General features: G+C 42.6%; 1 long non-coding RNA gene across 3 annotated transcripts in view; it reads right to left on the bottom strand.

Annotated features, from left to right (window-relative positions):
• Positions 1-17,392, bottom strand: part of LOC311422064 — a 35,931-nt gene extending 18,539 nt beyond the window's left edge. The window contains exons 1-5 of one of the 3 annotated variants that reach the window (XR_014685171.1): positions 16,570-17,380; positions 9,204-9,255; positions 7,990-8,143; positions 6,750-6,963; positions 4,135-4,400 (exon numbers count right to left, since the gene is read on the bottom strand). This is a non-coding gene — a long non-coding RNA (uncharacterized lncRNA). Of the gene's footprint in view, positions 1-4,134; positions 4,401-6,749; positions 8,144-9,203; positions 9,256-16,569 lie in introns of all 3 variants that reach the window. The other 2 variants (XR_014685169.1, XR_014685170.1) reach the window with 2 other exon arrangements.
• Positions 17,393-19,432: the final 2,040 nt, after the last annotated feature.

Below are 19,432 nucleotides of genomic sequence, written 5' to 3'. Positions count from 1 at the left end.
GATCTGATAACAACTGCTTCTAAAGACCTCATAATAACATACACACCTCTATGTACATATATAACAATCAAATGTAATTATTATCCGGTGCTGAAACTCCTTTCTGTGCTGATTCCTAGTTTACAGTCTTGTTCACAAAAATGTATTTTAAGTTTTCTGTTTCACTGTTTTCCAGAGACCACGTTTCAGGCTTTTTTTTTCCACCCCAGTATCCCCTAGTTTCACTGACAGATATGAAAAGCCTGTATGTACTTCTGCTTCTCTGATAGAATGTCAGTTTCAAGAAGGACCAAAGTTTGGAGGGGCACAAGAACTAAGCCATCTTTGTTCTCTCACCATATGATGAATATCCATGTCTCTCCTGCTGACTCAGTAGCAGCTACAGGGACCCAATGCTTTCAGAAATAATGCTCAAGGTCTCTCTAAATTAAGCTACTGATGGTTAGTTCTGAAATTTTAAACAAAAATATTTCCCTTCTCAGATGTGTCAGTGCTAGAGGAAATTTAAATTAACTGTTTCTTCTTTCTGTATCTTGAAAATTTGTCTTTAATAAAGTCCAAGCCATACAGAAAGGCTGCATTTGCACCTAGTGAAATAGGGCATGGGTCAGTTTCATTTCCCCAACACTGAAACGCTTAAATTCCCTGCTTTATAGAAGATTGCAACTCTGAGCTAGACTCAGAGGTTTCAGTTCTCAGGGGGTTTGTTTCCCACAGCTGCTCTTCAGCCAAGCTGTGAACGAAGCTGAAAATTCATTTGAAAAACCCTCTATGGTTTCTCATGCTTTCACAATTACATTATAGCTCTTTCCTCAACATTTACCACCCCCTGCAGGGAATTCCCCCAACACATGGGTAAAATTTACCAGGGAGGCTTATAAACGTTGATAAGCATTTCATCTCAAACAATGCAAAAACTTGGTTTCAAATAAATCTGGGAAATTGTCTTTTATGAGCGCTGTGATTTTGCCATGGCTGCTTGGATGTTTGAAGTTCTGTTCTGGGGGCTGGACTCGAGGCCCACTGAAGCAACTGGAAGGCCCTGCATTTAAATTCATGGGCTCTGAAAAGTTTTCAAATTGGTAATGCCTCACACTTTGCCTGTGACTCAGTAGGAAAGTCCTCTGTGAGCTGGGGTTGAGGACAGCTACCCTCTCTCTGATCAGAAGTTAAGTTTGTGGCTGGGTACTGGTGGCCTCAGATGAAATGTCAGATGAGCCATCCTGCCAAGGCTGAAGTCCATCAGATAAGAACAGTTTGCAGGCTTCAGTGCAATAGTGTCAGACCCAGCTCTTTACCAACTTTCTTTCTATTAGTCCTCAAGTGGTCACTGAGGTCACAGCATTTGCACATGGAAGTAACAGTTCCCATGGAAACCAGTAAACTGGCATCTGCTTGATGTCTTGTTTTAAAGGAGCTGCAAGGCTGCTCGTGCTCAGTGAGGAAAATCCCTGCAAGCATGCAGCTCCTGGCAGTAGAGAGTTTATTTCTTCCACGTCTCAATTCCACTTTCCAGCCTGGCCCTATTACTGGTACATCGTGCGCTCTAAATGCCCAGACACTCATTCACCAGCATCACCCAGGCCTGTTTATGAGCACTTCATTGTCGGTTATTTGAGATCCTGCCAGAAACTAACAGGGAGTCAACCCCTGAATTCCCTCCCTGGAAGCCAAAGATGGAAACACTTCTTTTTAATTCATATTGGCAAATCCAATGAACTTCAAATTACTCAGAACTTGTAAACACAGTTTTGATCATCATCATCTTAGCAGGGATTTATAATCAAGGTAATAAATTTAAACAAATGGAAAACGAAGAGCCACAGTTTCTGATGACCATGCTCAAAAAGATGCCTGCAGTCTGTCATTATCCCGTAGTTACTCCATGCATTCACTTTCACATGTGTCTGAATTTATTTTCACCGCTACCCTGCCTTTACTGGACCCTTAAATAAACAAAGAGTGAACCTAAGGCATTACTTTGGTTGAACTGCTGCTCTAAACTGTAGTATTTTGGAGTGGGAACTTCCTGCTACGTATGAATGTTGCTCTGAAGTACATCTTTGATCTGTCTTTACAGCCACTATAACATAATTATTTTTTTTCAAAAGCATATTACTTATTCCCACACCCTGCTGCATGAAGTTCATGCCCATGAACACCATTTTTAATTGCCATAAATACTTCTGTCTGATCAAAGGAGATTTCTGAACACAGAATCAGCTACAATGACACCCGCTGGAGCAAAATCTAAAATAAACATGTAAACAACCTCCTGAGATACGTTCAGCAGTACTATCACATCCTTTAAAAAGATGACATGAGAAGAAAAAAAATAAGGGATGGGGGAAGAGGGAGGCTAGCCAGATTTTAACTTGGTGTAACAGATACTTACACTAGTAAATTAAATGTGTGGGAATGTTCCCAAACACTAAGGGCAGCTGACAGGGAATGGCTTGTGTCTATATGAGAAAACTCTCCTCAGTTCATAAGATTCTGACACCGGGTGTCTGTGTATAAACTGCTTTTTGAGAACGGTCTCCCACTCCAAGCCCTACCTGGGAACCGTTTAGAAAAACACTAGCTGGCATGGGCCAGAATTCTGCCCAGAAACATTTCAGCACTTCAGCAGTATGGTATTATGTTCCACGGTTGAAGAACATTCCTGGGAACATTCCCAGGCATCCCTGATTTTACTAGCATGGACACAGCCTAAGATTTCCAGATGCTTACTAGAATAAAGCCTTGCTACTTGGACAGTATCTTCTGAACAGAGAACCCTTGCAAAATAAAAAAATATAGGCTTATTTATGGCAGAAATCACTATACAGTAACAATACTGCCTGAAAGGGATTCCTGGTCCAGTTTGGAATGAGCACCATTCCACACTTGACAGAAAGCTCGGTGTTCATTAAGCCTCTGTTGTACACCCTCAAGCTGCTGTTAGCCTGCAACAAACAACGACAACCCCAGCAGTTAAGGAAGACAGGACTGAACACAAACACCTCTGGAGGAAGATTTTAACTCTGGAATTAAAAAAGGGATGTCAAAGCATGAACTAACACCATCTATAATGAGAAATGTTACTAAGTACTTTTGCTAGTGAAAGCACAAACACAGCACTGCTTCCTGCCCACAGACTCTGAGGCTTCCCTTTTCTTCCTCTTCACCTCTTTCACCCTCTTTGTCTCTTGATCAGTACACCAAAGGTGTAATTCTAACACAGAGAGGCAAACCAATGCTAGCTGCTGTGCAGCTACATCTTAGTGCTGCAACAGAAACGTTCTGCAAAGAGAACACAGGGAATCACTAGGAAAGAAAAATGGAGCACTCTGTAAGTCTATGACTACGCCCATTTTTGTCCATCTGTCCACACCCCGCTCCATTCCACACACACACACACGATTTAAAAGAAAAGACAATAGTAGGACTGGAAAAGGTACACAAAATGGAGAAGAGATGGTTAAAGGCGCTGAACTATCTCTATGCAGTAAACAGTGAAGTCCTTGCCACAGCATACTGTGGATACTAAAATTCAGAAAGCAACTGGACAAACAGAAGAATTGGAGAATGGGTTGGCAAGGACCTTAAAGCTAACCTTGTTCCAACCCCTGCCATGGACACACCACCTCCCACCATCCTGGGCTGCCCCAAGACCCATCCAGTCTAGCCTTGGGCACTCAGCTTCTCTGGGCAGCCTCAGCCAGGGCCTCATTGCCCTCAGAGTAAAGATTTTCTTCCTTACACCAAATCTAAATCTCCCCTTTTAGTTTAAAGCCATTCCCTCTTTTCTATTGCTGCACTCCCAGACAGTCCCTCCCCAGCTCTCCTGTAGCCCCCTTTAGGTGCTGGAAGGACTCTGTAAGGTCTCCCTGGAGCCTTCTCTGCTCCAGGCTGAACAAGCCCAGCTCCCTCATCCTGTCTTTGTAGGAGAGAAGTAGCACCAAGAAATACTACATAAAAGGCAGTGGGTTTGGCTCAACACCTTGAAACGTGGGCTCCGTACTGGGTGAGTAGCACCAGATGTTTGGTCTGTTCTCCTGCTCCTTCCTGGGCACAGGACACTGGCAATTCTCTGAGGCAGGATGTCTGGCTAGCCAAAACTTTTGCCTGACCCAGTATAGCTGCTCTTACCTGAATTTAATTTAGCTAGCATGGAGAGCGATGCTGGTAAGGATCTCATACCACAGCCTCCCAAACAAAGCATCCTGGGTGGTTCCCCCTCACGACAGGTCCGTAGGCTGGCTGCTGCTATGCTGCCTTTGCTGTTAATCTAGATCTGCCGGAACAGAGCTGTTTGATGCTTGCGTATCTGTGCTACAAGCACAACTTACTTCTGATGGGCAGGCATATCCAGATTGCACAATATTTTACATACTTCTAATAGCTTTCACCACAGCCTGGTAAGGGAGAGACATTTTATCATTCACTTTTCAGCAGAAAACTAAGGAGGCTTTTTTTTTTAATATATTCCCAATATAGAGTGTGGTTAACAGATAATACATCTGAAACTTTGAAAAAAGCACTGTCAGAGAAATGCATTTAGAATACAGTCCTCTGAAACATCCTCCCATAACCTAATTGCCACTGGTGTGGCACAGCTGAGTTTTCTGTTTGTATAGGACCATGGTGATTTGTATTACAAAAAAGCTACTCAAGATTACACAATTTCAGTTAAAATGATGAGGAACTGGGTGAAATTAAGCAGATGCACATCTAGCTGGGGGATCAGGATCTAAAACTATCAGGGCTTAAAAGCAGATGTCAACTGTTATTTGTACACACCTAACTATAAAATCCTGATCTTGGATGGGCTCTCTCTGGATTTTCACAGTGACAGCAGATTTGACCAAAATTTGCACACTGAACAAATTATTTGTTCACATTGTAACATGCTGTTTTGCTTTGGTTTTTCTTGTTTGTTGTTTTTTTTTTTTTAGAACAGAAAAATGCACAAGAAGGCCCTTCCTGCAAACAGGGCTGCTTGTCCTGCAGTTCTTCCTAAGTGCCTTTTAATTGATGAATGCCACATCTCCCTATCCCCATGAGCTAAGCCAGTTAATAAGGCAGGCCCCCCTTCGCCCATGACAGTGCACATTGATAGGACTTTTGTTAAAGGCCAGAAGTTAACACATTTTACTGGTTTTCTGTCCAGAATGCACTGTGTTTTTTTTGAAGAGATATCAGTGTAGCTAATCACTTAAGCCTCACGTTTGAAAACAAGGAAGCTTAAGTGCCAGAAATAGACACATTTGCCAATTAAACAGAAAAACAAAAAGCAACCTCATCTAGCTGGTTGCTCTCCCTTTCAATGCGCTGGTTGAACAGGTTGTGTTTGTTTCAATTTTCATGCATAATGCACATGTGATTTGTTATATTCAATTTCCTACAGCACTGAGGTGAAGGGCAAAGGCACCACAATGTAAAGGTTTTCTTTCCTTCTGAAAACACTTTCCGTCATTGTCAGAGGAGAGTGTATGTATAAGAAACATCATTAAAAATGCACCATTTAAAAATTTGTAATTTTGAAAGCTCTAAAAGGTGGAATTGACGCTTACAATACTAAATTGGAGTTTTTAGATAGTGTCTTTCACCCAGAAGCCTTGGAGACACATGAAGTGTAACTTCACAGCTGTGTTAAATGACCTAAAATTAACACTGGTAGCAGAGCTGGTGAACCCGGGCCAGGAACAAGAAGAACCTTTACGGCAGCAACAGTCTTAGAGGGATCTTAAACTACTGACTGAAGATGGAGTCAAGAAAATGCCTTGACAGATGTCACAAAATAAATCCATGGCTAATCCTGACATATCAAAGTTTCTTCAGCCCGATACAGCATTCTCTCAACTAATTAGTGTAGGAAAGCATCACCAACTTCAAGTTATTCAAAATCTTTAGATTGTGAAACACTTCCCATGTAGAAAATTATTTTAAAATTGCTTAAAAATCTTGAAAGTTATTTGAAACAAAAAAATAGCACTTTCATTTGCTTTCTTTGATTTCCAGTTCCTGGTACACTAGCATTTTCACAAGTTTTTTTTTTTCCCTCTACCCTCAGAAGCTGTAGAAACTCAGTGTTTTGAACAGGAAAGCTAATAGCCCTGTGCCATGACTCTAGAGATGGGCTTGAAGAAAATTCCCAAGTGTCACAATGTTAAAAATCGAAGAGCTGGCAAAATACCTCAGATCTGAAGAGGTGAAGAAATATGAGTGGCACTAGACGGACTTGAACAGCTGTACGTATTTCATCCCAAGATTTTAAATTCTCTGTCAAAATATTACAGTGAAAAACTAACATTCTCCATGGAAAGCAGATATTTTTGGTGAAAATGCTATTTTATCAAAACTCCACTTTCCATTAAACACAGTTTTGACAGAAAATTTTCAGCTATCCTTATTCAGTGTTATGCTCTGTAGTTGAAAACGTTAGCAGTTTTTTTAGGCTGTCTCTACAACTGCAAAGATTTATAGGGTCTTGGCAAAGATGGATAACAGGAGAAATCTGATTTAACCACTAGTTCCTTCATATTACACATATTCCTGGAAATTATTTTTTACTTACTTTTAATAGAATAGATGATAGTGACACAGCACAGCAATGCTACTTCAGCAAAGCAGTTAATATTTTCATTCTTTCTTTCTTTCTTTTTACAAAAATCCTAAATAGTACTAACACAGCATCTCTCCTCTACTTGTAAAGCATTGGAGAGTTTCACTTTGGCTCAACAAACTAAGGGGTCATTGCTCACCTAGTCAGCTCCTGGTACCACTGGTCGGGGAGTTGATTTTGGGAGTCCTGTAGGTGGAGTTTGCCCCTTCCTCAAATCCTAAACAAAGGTATTCAGGGCAGGACCATGCAGAAACGTCTGCTGGAATTATACAGGCCTCCCTGGGCTGTGCTCTGAAAGCAGGCTGGCTGTTGCTGACCGGTTATATCATATTACAGCTCACTTTGAAGTAAAACTGGAAAAACAAAACAAAATAACAACGACAAAAAACTGGAATCAGAGGGTGCAAACCAGAGGTATTTGGAAAAGCAGAAACACATTTTTACAGAAAAGGAGAAAGAAGGCTAGAGAACTTTTCAGTAGCGTATTTTACTCAGATTTTTTTAAATTTTTTTTTTTAAGATTTCCAAAATCTATTCACAAGGTGTCAGGACTCTGCAGCATCCAACATTGCCTGCTAAACCTTCCCTAAACTAGAAAGTCCTTAGGAACAAGGTAGATCTCTTTAGGAATGAGGTGAAAGAGAAGCCACCGTGATGACCAGCACCCAGTTTAGTGCTGGCCTTTGCCTCAGATTGCACAAGGACGATTCCCAGGCAGAGGCCCAGAGGACACTTCCATCCTTAGCGCTCCTGGTGGGCCACTTCTGTTGCACAGAGACAGTGCTGGGATGTCAGCTGGTCTCAAGTGAAGTTGGGGGGTGCATTCATAGCTGATGAGATTTAGAACGTGCATTTCTCATGCCGCTCCTTCCTCTTCATCCTCTGTGCAGATGAACTCACCCAGTCACTGTGGTTAGCAAAGTACCCAAGCTTACCTCCAGTTACTGTGTGGCAGGGGCAGGCTACAAGATCCTTTTAACCTGACAGTTACTAATGCAGCCAATCTGCAAGACAGGCATGTGCCAGCAAAAGTAGGGCACAAACCATATACGTAACACTTTAGACCTAAAAAATACAACACCCTCCCCCTTCGTCCCCCAAGACTGAATGCAGAGCTGAGAAGAGGAATGTCTCCACATAATGTCACACTCCAAATAGATTAACTCAAAAATGATGCAAGGAAACAACTGCCTGTTTCCAAATCAGAGATCCATGCACACACACAGACACACGCAGACTTTTTGCTAATTGTCTCTATGGAACCCCTAAATATCCACTGACATTATTATAAATCCTTCCTTCCTGCAAGCCAGCATTCCCCAGCCTGTTCCATCTCTCACTTCCCCCACAAAAATGACAGACTGACTCTAATCTCCCACCTGCATAAATCTCCTACAGACAACCACAAATATTTTAGCTATGCTGATTTATGGAAGCACGAGCAAGACTAAACCAGGAGATATATCCTCCATGCACAATGACTGATGGCTTGCTGCAAATCTTTCCATTTAAAGCACTGTCACTTTTGCAGTTCTGTAGAGAGAGAAAAAAGAGGAATAAAATAACACTCAATAATGCAACTTATGGCAGCTCCTAGAAAAAAAAAAAAAAAAGGCATTTGTGCAATCTGATTTCTTCCAAGTTTTCCTGCATAAAATCCTTGCTTCTAATTGAAGAAATTCTGCTTGAGAGAGAATGTGAAGACAGCTGCAGGACCCTGCAGCCTTCCTCCTCTCCCCCCTGGCTCCAGCCATCCCATTTTCTGACTTTAACTGACTGTGGCAGCCTTGATTTACAGCCAGTGGGAAGTTGACTTTTTCACCAATGCTCTGCAGCCAGTGCTGCCTGCTTTAGTACCTGTGCATTGAAAGCACGAATGATCCCCGAATTCAGAACAGTTAATGGCATTGATCTCCCTGAATTCAGTGGGCCACACGTTGAATGGCACTTGGCACAGGAAACTCCCCTTGACCCCAGAGAATGCCCATCATAGCTGGGTTTAGTTTGGCAACACAATCAAGACCATCAAGTTTGCTTATGGCATATAAGCAGAAAAGGCACAAACTGTCCAAAAGACCTGTCAGCATCTGGTTCATCATCCCCATGCCGTATAAGGGCCCCACAGAGGCAAACGCTTTTTCAAAAGAGACCAAATTCATTTAGCTGCTCTGAGACAAGCTGTTTTAAGATGTTTCCCCTTTAGTGTTTTGCACAAGGCCATCAAAAGGGACAAGTAGTGCTTGTCATAAAACGTGATTACTCTTCTGCTGAATAACTGACACTTGCAGTTCCCAAGAAGTGGGCTGAGACCTGAAGTCTCAGAGCAAATAAAGGGGTTTCTGTATTCCCTGCTCCTCTGACACCCTTTTCCTAGCACTGTTTCCTCTTCTTCACCTTCCCTATAGTGGGCTACGTTCCCCCTGCTAGCTCGCTGAAAGCTACAACTTCACCTGTTGTCACATGCATGTTAGTGGTGTGTCAGCTGGACAGCTGCATGCTTCTTGTTCTGCTGCAACTGTCTGGTAAGGAAAACCTTACAGCAGGACCACTGCTCGTACTCCTTTTAGTCAAGTGTGAAATTTAACTGACTCACCAACATGTTGCTGGGCACAAATCACCTGCGTTTTCTGAATCCAAGTTACTAGCTGGAAAGAAAAAAAAAAAAGAAAAAAAAAAAGAAAAAAAAAAAAGAAAAAAAAAAGAAAAAAAAAAAGAGGGATATTGGTTAAAAAGAAGAGCAATGGATATTTTATTTCTTTGGAATGGAAAGCAACACATGCATATCTGAAATGCAACGGTTATTTCAGGGCCTGTTACATGGTCTACACGGTCTATTATATAGAATTTGGGAGTAAATTTCCTCTCCAGCCTCTGTGAATAATCACTTCCGTTCTTGAGGTCTTAACTTCCTCAATCAGTAAAATGGAAAAAATTATATATACCCTCCTTAGAAATGCGTGTAATGACAAACCTTTATGCAATAGTTAATTGTACTGTATCATTAATAGGGGAAGAGACCAGCTGCCAAGGATCTTGGGACACATTCCCATCCGTATCGGTGACACCGTTCCACATGCTTGCTTTAGGGTTCTCACCCAGTACCCAGCGGTGAAACTTTTCAATACCTGTTGTAACAGGAAAATTTGTTTTCCCTTACTATGCATAAAAATGAAACAAACCAGTGGTAGCATTTTGTAATTGTTTCTGCTAGCTTGTAAATCCAACTCAAAGACATGAAAACAAGGTCCTCCCTTAAGATGAAATGAAAAAATATCCCAGTGACAGACACTCTACTAAGGCCCAAGGATAGAACCACACCTGGATTTTCTGTTAAATATCAATATTTAACATATTATGTTAATTTTATATCCATATTTTGTTCTATAAGTAACTTCGTAAAGCGTTTGCAGATTTTCTTTGGGTCACCTGCTTGAAGTGGTGAAATAATGCATGCGTTAAACAGGATCTGTTTAATCTTATTTAACAGTATAAGAAGAGGTGAAAAAAAGGTACTGAGGGCTTTGAGACATTTGCAGTGGGACAGCATGATCCCCAGCATGAGGGCAGTACCCTGCCATCCCAACTATCTTTCAGCATGAAGACCTTTGTGGCTCATGTCAAGCTAATAGCAAGAGACTTACAATTCTGACAGTTGTTCCAGTTGGGTACAAAATACTAATTTCTCAGATCTGCTCAAAACGGCCTGTGTTGGTAAACTGCACTGTTGCAAATCAGGTGCCTCTGTAGGGGCATATGAGCACGATAAGGCTTAAATTGATGCTTCCAGGGTGATACTTTGTTCTCGGCATCTTAACGTGCATCCTGTCTCTATGGCTGTTCTGCGATGGCGTAACTGGGCTAGAGAAAAGATCAATTCTACTAACGCAAAAAATTGAAGGCACAGTCTTTGACAAGCACAAATTGTAATTAATGTACTTGCTGTGAACTAGCTGCTGCCAGGAAAAAATGAATAGAATTTTGGCTTAAATAGCCTAGAAATCAAAGAACAGTTCCAAAGAGGTCTACATAAAAAGCCGTATGGTAGCAACTCAAAGGGAAAAATAGAAAGGTCTTAGCCAAACCATGAAACATCAAGGCAATGGGAAAGAGAAAAAAAAAAAATTTCTATTGCTTTTTTATTTCTGTTAGTCTTCTTTTGGGCACATGGGCAATGATCTCAAATAATTGTACATAGCACTACCGAAGCCTTGGGTTATGCGTGAGCCCACACCCACACATGTCCAAACAATAAAAAACAGTTCTACAAGATTATCACTATGTCAGAGACACACGTACAGTGTATGAATAGACCTTGTGGTCAGGGTTCAGGACTGAGCCTGCCAGATACGACAGATAGAATATCACCTCCAGAATAATCCTAGTTCAAATTCTGTCCATTATTTGGAATGGATCTGAGCAATTTTTGCTGAAAGCTCTTGTATGCCCCAAAAAGCATGCTTGAGATCAAACCTCGCATTCCCATGTACATGTATACGTAAGAAAAAGCTGAGGCTCCAACTTATTAACGTAAAATGACTTCAACACAGTGTAATGCCAAAACATACAGTTGAAATTTCCCTCCATTATAATTCTGTCCTGTCTGCAGCTAAGATCATCATGCACATCCAGCCTCTTGGTACCTAAAGATCATCTTATCACCAATATATTGGAGACTAACTGCAGCTAACACGAGCTGCAGCATACAGGACCTGATCATTTAGCATAGAGTGTGAATGCGAACAACGCACTCATAGTGAGGCTAATGTATTATTTAGCTGGTTAGATCACATTCCCACATAGTTCTTAACTACAAATCATCAGCTCGAGACAGGCACTCCTAAAAAGAAGAAATTTTGCACTTTTGGGAAAAAGTTCCTAAGTAATTCTTAGAGAAGACAGCAACAGCTGCTGCTAGGTTTGCTGCAGTTTAGACAGGAATTCTTCAGTCGCACACAGTGGATTATTAGCTGGAATTTGAGCATACTGAATTATAAAACAATTCTAACATAGTATGGAGGAACAAAATTCTTGAAACATTTTTTCCAAAGAAAAGGGCAAAGTTGTTCCTGATGTAGCAACAGCATGACTCTATTTCATTGCTAGTAATTAATCATCTATATTTTTTCTGTTTAATTTGTTTAAATAACGAAACTGTTGTTTACTAAAAGTAATATTGTTTTGAAAACAAGGTTTGTGTGATGGCCAGAATGGAGAGTTTGCCACAAACATAAGCTAAATGTTTACGGAAAAATCAGTAAATCGGAAAAACCAGGCAGGGCAGTGGCAGGTTCATGCTGGGAAGAAATTGTTGCTGCTCCAACCCCCCATGCCAGATTGTAGGACGCTGCTGTGAGGTCACCTGCACAGATTCACTGCAGAATTCAAAGACACCAAGTGACCTATTTTATGCCCGGTAAGGAAATAAGATTCTAGGAATAGTGTCCAACGAAGTATCTGGTCACTGACTGCAGTGAGAGCTCTGTGTAGTCAGCAGAACCTCACCTTGAACGCGTTGCCTGTTTACATGAGACACTTCGGAAGCACATAGAACCAGAGACAGATCACACCAGAATGAATGGCTCAGGTCAGTTCCTATCTCAGACTGACAAAAGCTATTTAAACTAGAAATTAAACCAGGGGTATGTTTATGCAATGAAATGGTGAGCAGCAGTCTGAGAAGTTTCTGGAATTCTAGAAGGGATTTAAGTTCTGAATTGAGAGACAGGAATTCCAAACTGGAGGCAGCAACCCTTGTGACTACTCAATTCTTTCCGACTGGTAACCCATTCACAAATAAGAAGGTACATGTTTACGGTTCACTGCAAAGAACAAGGACTGGCTTTTAAATGAGCTCCAAATGACAATGCCATTGAGTTCTGAGGCAAAACCCACTTAGAGCTGCTTGACTGACAAATGAACTGCACCGTCAGAGAGGAACAAACAGGACCCAAGAAAAGAACTTCTCTCTATTCTGACATTCTGCAATAAACTAAACACAAACTGTCCACTGCTCTGTTCTGCCCTTAGAGCTCTTTGAACATAAAGCACAGAGCCCAGATAGCACAGCAATCCCCATCACAGTTCTTCTCGTTTCCTCCTGAAGGCTTCATGATCTCACTGCTAAACTATTGATCTTGGTTCTGTGCATGAAATGGGTACATGCTGGCTGACCTCTTAGCATACTTTTCTTATGCTGCTGGGTGCACTCCTCCTGGCATCTAAGTATTTTTGATTTTGCCTTTCGAAATAGCTTGTGTAATGGAAAGGCAGGGAATATTTTTTCATGAAGAGGAAAATAGTGTTTGGAACAGCAGCTTTCTTACTCATTTTGAAATCTAAGAAGAAAGATTAATGCATGAAAACCATGTACCATATTTTGCACTTGTAAGAAAAATTCTGACAAACTGAGGGATCTGTAACTTTACAACCTAGATTTTTACCCCCTGTGCAGGCACCAAGGACACTGCTGATACGCTCCAGGTGTGGATTCTGCATGCCAAGAGAGACAGACCTGTAAGTATCAGCTGAGTCTGCATCTGCCTGCTCCTTCGCTGCAGGCTGCAGAATTGATGTTATAACAGGCAGACTTCAAAACTGAAAAGAACGTTCCTTTAAACACGAGGGTCAGATGGTTCTGATCAAAAGAAAATAGATGAGAAAAGCAAACAAATGTACTCAGTAAGCCAAGTTTCACTGTGAAAGGCAAGAGGGTCTTCTTTTTTTATTTTTGTTTAGCCTGTTCCTGCCCTTATCGTACTTAAGTAATGGTTTTGGGAAGGAAACTTGAATAGATCCCATAAGAAAGCCATAGCCAACCTACAGTGCGTTAACCAGAGGGAGAGGTAAACTACTCTGGATATTCTAATGAATTAAATTATTTAATAACACCAGCTAATATAGTTCACTTATAAAATCTTTCATGAGCTTTAGCACTGTATTTCACTCACTTGAGAACTCTTGACAGCTGCTAAGACACCTTCCAGCCATCCAATTAGGGCAGAGGAATGGTACAATTCTAGTAATGAATTTCAGAATTTGTCCAAAAATCAGAGAAAATGGTCATGATTTTTTTTTTTTTTTTTTTTAAGAAAAAAGTACTACAGCTGACATGTAAAATATTTCTTGAGCAGCAGTACTGAGGAAATACTTGCACATGGCAAACAGGCTGAAACCTGGGTAAGACTAAATCCAAAATGGCTCGCAGGGCTGATGGAAGTACTTTGTAAGACAGTCACAGACAACTAGGCAGGTCTGTTGCAGGTTTTATTTTTGGCGTGGTTAAATGTGAGGTATAAGATTATCAGATGCACTACAGAGAGATGAAGCAGTACAGAATAGAGTCAAGATCTGGGCTATTTAATGAAACACCTTGTTAGAAACTGAGGTATATAAGGGGACTGGATCCTGCAAGCCTCCAAAGGCCCAGGCTGAGGGCCTGATCAGCAAACTGCTGTCTGCATTTATCGAAGAAAGTTTATCCAAATACTAAAACCTTTCAACTGTTGTGGATGTTTTCTTCTATTATAACTGGGAAATTTACACATCCAAAGGATACGCTTCGCCTTCTCTTGAACTAAATTAATTTCTGTTACTCCTGCAACCACAAAGCGTAATGTACTGCTTACATACAAGTTCCTGGCCTATGCACTGTGGGCACCAGAAAAAAGCATAGTCTGTTTCTCTGCAAGGTAGGCTAACTCTGGATAACCTTGTAAATGCCAAGAACAGTGGAAAAACAAGGCCTGAGAAATGGAGAATGTATTACTTCACTGTGCACTTAGCTAACACTGAGTTTCTTGCAGCAGGGCAGGAAATCGTATCAAACATCTCTCCGTGATGTTGGCTCTTCCTACACAGATCCTCATCCTCCCTACCAGCTCTCTGAAGTGGAAGTACCGCAACAACTGCTGCACTTGTCCAGAGGGACAAGGAACAAAAGGCTTGAACAAAATGGACCTGGATGTGAATTGCTGATACCACGTGGTAAACTCGACCCTTTTCCTACCACAGCTTAAGAACACTCAGCTGCTGTCTGGCCAAGATAATGAATCTCTCTCAGTGTAAGGCAACCAGACATTCTGAAGAAAGAATGAAGAGATCTGAGGTGAAGATTCATGTTTTAAAATGTTGGGCCAAGTGGCATCTGCCTGTCCGGTAATTCCTTCTGCCTTTATCTTCTGAACTGTGTAATAGTGTGTGACTAATATCAGTCCTCCTACTTCTTCAGCCTAGTCATTTCAGCTGATATTTTAAAGCGTACCACACTATGTGCTGACTTGCCTCCACCCTCTGCTAGCTTTCCTGTTCTAGAGAGAGACAGAGAGAGAATGACTCATGCATATCTCCTACTATTCAAGCCTTTTAAGCAAATTCAAAGGAAAGTTTTAAAGGTGCTCTCTTGATTTGGGAATGCCTGGGTGGGGTTTTCTTTTTCTCTGTGTGCTTGTTTTTGCCAAATTGTATGTAATTTTCCAAACTCTACGATGCTTAGACATTTTAATCATTTAAGAACCTTTCTGACCCTCTCAAACTGCAATTTGGAAATGTCAGAAGTACCCACTAGTACAGGCATTTATGGACGCCTATAGGAAAGGAAAATGAGGAAAAAAAAAAAAAAAAGGTAGATATAGGTTGCTGAATGCAATGTTTAGCTTGTAGCCCTTGTAGCCTATTTGGCAGCTGTAACTAAGAACTGAGGTGGCAGAAAGGAGAAAGTGAAAAACCATGTAAGGCGTATTAGACCTGATACCAATACTAACTGACTTCACAGTGTTGTGAAGAAAAAGAAATACTGTACATTGTTATTTAACTTCCAGCAAACTTATGTCAGATTTAAAATGTGAAGTATTTTATCACAGACTCTGGGCATTTTCAAAAGATAACCATATAATGCATACAAAACCAGAGGTAGACAGCAATCAATCCCAAACACAAAACGAGCAAATCATCAAGACTGTCAGGAAACTTGAACTTGAAAGTTTCATGAATCTTGATTTTTTTTGTAGGCGTAGGCTACTGTACGAGAGCAGATGAAAAATTCTCATCAGGGAACTACAAATCCTGCTTGCAGCTTCACTCAGACACTGCTGATGATACTAGCAACAGCACCATACAAAAACGTGCTGGATCACTACGAAGGCAGATCCTCGTTCTTTATGGCTTTCCAGGTCTAACTGACCTCCAGCCGGCAGCTTGCAAGCCACCAGTGAATGTGCTATGGTCATGTGTCTACAATGAGATACACGTGCTGACAATTTGTGTCTTTATGATGTAGAAGTATATTAATTCTTTAAATTAAAATATGTAAATGTTAAAGTAACTCATGTTGAGAACTTTTAACCAGAATGGAAAGAAACCCTTAAAAGCAGCTACTTAAAAGTATCCAGAATCTAAATAAAGTGCTAACTTTGGAAGAACTACATTAATTTGGTTTTAGAGAACAGGGGGAAGATTAATGAAAGGCTGTAAAAGATCACCAAGAAAACAAAATGGCACCGTCAAGTGCTGTTTTCTCCCAGACTTTTTAATTCCAGGTCAACTCTTGACCTCAGACATGATCTAGGGAAAAGCACAATCCATGGATAAAGGCAGCTTGCTCCATAGCATCTAGTTCTGCTGCTTTAAAAAACCCAGATGTTGTCTTCTCCCAGCAACATGCTGTGGGGGATTTAGAGGTGCTTGTTTTTCCGGAACCTGAACATCTAGGAAAGACTTATGAGAATGAGGGGGATAAGGACACAGGGGATTTACGCTGGATAGCTTGCTGGAAGGATTGAACATCCACATGCTTAGTTCAGATGACAAACTGAGAGGTACGCCGTGCCATTAGGGTACCTATCTCATCTTCAAGTACGTCGGCAACCTCAGTGTCAGGCAGGGATATCAGTGGGAAACAAACTGCTGCTTCTTTTCTCTACAACAACCCAAATGCAGATTCTAACAGTGTGATCCAATCTCACCTGTTGATTTCACCTTGACAAGGCACTCGCATGCACTGCCCCAAGGAGGAGTGGGTCAGGTACTGTCCCGAGCCGGCTCCCAGTCTCTGGAGACAGCACCGGGCGAGTGGGCCCTGGGCATTTCATGGGCGGCCCCTCCTCAACCTGGCACCGCGTGGTAACTTTTCAAAGAATTAGTTCCTGCCTTGCAGCCAGCTTCTCTGCTCTCAGAGCCGAACCAAGCACGACCCAGGCTTCCTTCTAGGGAAGGGCCTTTGCAGCGGCTCCGCTTCTTCCTTGTCACACAGCTCCCTGTGCACAACCAGCCCTTCTTCCATCCTCACAGCGAGCCGACAGCCCCGTTAGCCAAGCAATGGCACCGCTCCGACGCCTCCCGCTGCGGGGCGAGGGCGGGGAAGGAAGCAGGGGAAGGAAGCAGGGGAAGGATGAGGCCCCGCCGCCGCCTTTTCGAGCCCCGTCACACGCGGGGGCCTCGCTCCCCGCCGGGGGCTGCAGGGGATTCCCCTCAGCGAGATGGCGGCCAGGGGACGGGCCGGGGCCCCGCCGAGGTGCCTCAGCCCCGGGGCCCCGCCACGGGCGCCGAGGGACGGGGCCGGGCCTCGGCGCCCCCTGGCGGGCGGCTCCGCGGCCCGGCGCTGAGGGAGCCGGGGGCGGCCCGAGGCAGCGCCGCCGGGTCCCGGCCCCGCGGAGCCCCCGGCGGCATCGCCGCGCCTCGAGGCCCCGGGCGGGGGCAGGAACGGGGCCGGGCCCCGCTCGCAGCCCCCGCCGCGGCCGCCGCCAGCCCGCGGCCGCCTTGTTCCGCCCCGAGGAGCCGGTGGCGGCAGTGCCGCGGAAACGTCCCACCGCCATTTTAAGCACCTGCCACTTCCCAACCCAAATGGATGCAGGAAGCAGCGCGGCGCGGCCTTGGTGCGCGGCCCAAGTGCGGGGTGGTGTCCTGACAAGAGGTCTCACGTCCGGCCTCGTCTCTGGCACAGGTCCCGGCGCTGAGGCTCTCCCCTAACAGCTTTCAAAGGACTTAAAACCCTCGTGCAGTCAGAACAACCGAAAAGCAGGGAAAATCCTTCCAGTGCAGTTCACTGCCCCGGCCCCTTGACTGGGATTCGTTTTGTCTCGCTGCGGTCAGGGCTAAGCTGTTGAACACGGCCGTCCCTGCAGTGTGCATTTCGAGTGTCAGCAGCCCCCAGTGGGGTTCCGAGTGACTCACTGGCATATGTCGGCCCCACCGCCTGCCAGATCATTAGACCATGAATACCTTTTTATTTATTAGTAAAGTTTCCACAGAATAAAGAAGGGACACTGAGAAACAAACAGCATCAATAGCCCCAGCCCCTCTCCCCCTCTTCAGAGGCCGAACTATTTGTCTGAAGTGGGATGCGCCGTTTTATCACTTAGAGATTGCAACTTCGATTGTGAAGTCAGGTCTGATGGCTAGCTGAATAATTTGTCTCTCGGCTCCGAGAGAAATGATGGAAGTCAATTTGACAGCTGTGAGGCTCCCCAAGGATTCCAGACCCAAAGTGCACAGAGCAGCGACAGACATGGCAGCGCTCTGAATATCAATGAAGCTCTGCCTGGGAATAATGCTGAGGCAATACAAATTGCACATGTTCAGCTGGAAGGTTATCACTATCATTATAGTTATTAATTATTGTTATTATTACTTCTATTATTAAGACATAAAGAAGCCAAAAGCTCCTCTTGGTCTCATAGAAAAGAGATGAGTTTCCAGCTCTGACCTACACACTGCCCTCAATTTTGTGCAACCACATCAATGTAAATGGAGCTACAGAGGGTTAAGAATATCCAGCACCACAAAAGCTACAAAGCTTTCTGCTACTTAGAAAAGGAAAAGGACTTGGACTGAGATCAGGGAAGAAACGGACTCATTTTGGACCTAACTTGCTTGTGTCTTGTACCAAGTGCTGCAAGTGAAAACTCAATCATTTTCTCACAGCAATGGTAGCTGGCCTGTGGATCTATAAGCAATTAGACAAGGTGCAAGGCAAGGAAGATGAGAACCAAAATGCAAGAAAAAAGTACAGGCAGTTCTGGTGTGCGTTCAGACCAACAGCACAAATCTGTTGAGCTGGTAACTGCAGAATACAGAGCAGAATTCGGCCCTAAATATCTATCAGGCCACAGTTTGTTAGCTTAGAATAGTAATATGCCAGTCCTTTTACTTGGCTTCTTGGATGGGTGTCAATAAAACTGAAAAACTGAATACCTTTTTTTTTTTTTTTTCTTTTTTTTTTTTGCCACTTGCAAATACAGGTGACTTCACGTGAAAGCCAGTGTAGATTCTTTGCTTATTCCAACTTCTTAGGCTTTCCTTGGAAGTCTTGGGCAGTTAGCCCAAATGTCATTAAATTTGAAGTCAAATGCAGAAAAATAAAATGATATATATATATATATATATATATAAGCTTTAGTTTCATACTCAAAACTATATATTTATTTTTTTGCCATAGAAAAGAATAGAGGTCATTTAAAGCAATATACTAGAACGTGCTTATGTAGCAAGTTTATCCCCGAAAAAAATAGATTTACAAGGGAAACTAAACTCAGTGGCAACACCATCAATTCAGTGAAAAGAAGCACAATTGTTTGACTAAAACTATGGTAACTGTACAGATATAACATGCAATCCTGCTTTATTAAATGAAACCTCTAGCGAATCTGTTATCACCATAGTAACACTGTAGTTACGACATGGAAACATGCTGAAGTACAGTCTGATATTAACATCTGGTTAGCATCTGCACAGTTTCTTATTCACATTACTAAAAATATAATCCAAGCAGAGCAAAACTTAAGTAAAACTACAGCTTGAAGGCCAAATTCTAATCTCAGGTGCATTATA

This window comes from Aythya ferina (assembly GCF_964211825.1).
Source record: "Aythya ferina genome assembly, chromosome: 21".
Classification (NCBI taxonomy): Eukaryota; Metazoa; Chordata; class Aves; order Anseriformes; family Anatidae; genus Aythya; species Aythya ferina.
Note: the sequence above shows the minus strand (reverse complement) of the source record. Positions and strands in the feature narration are given on the sequence as shown.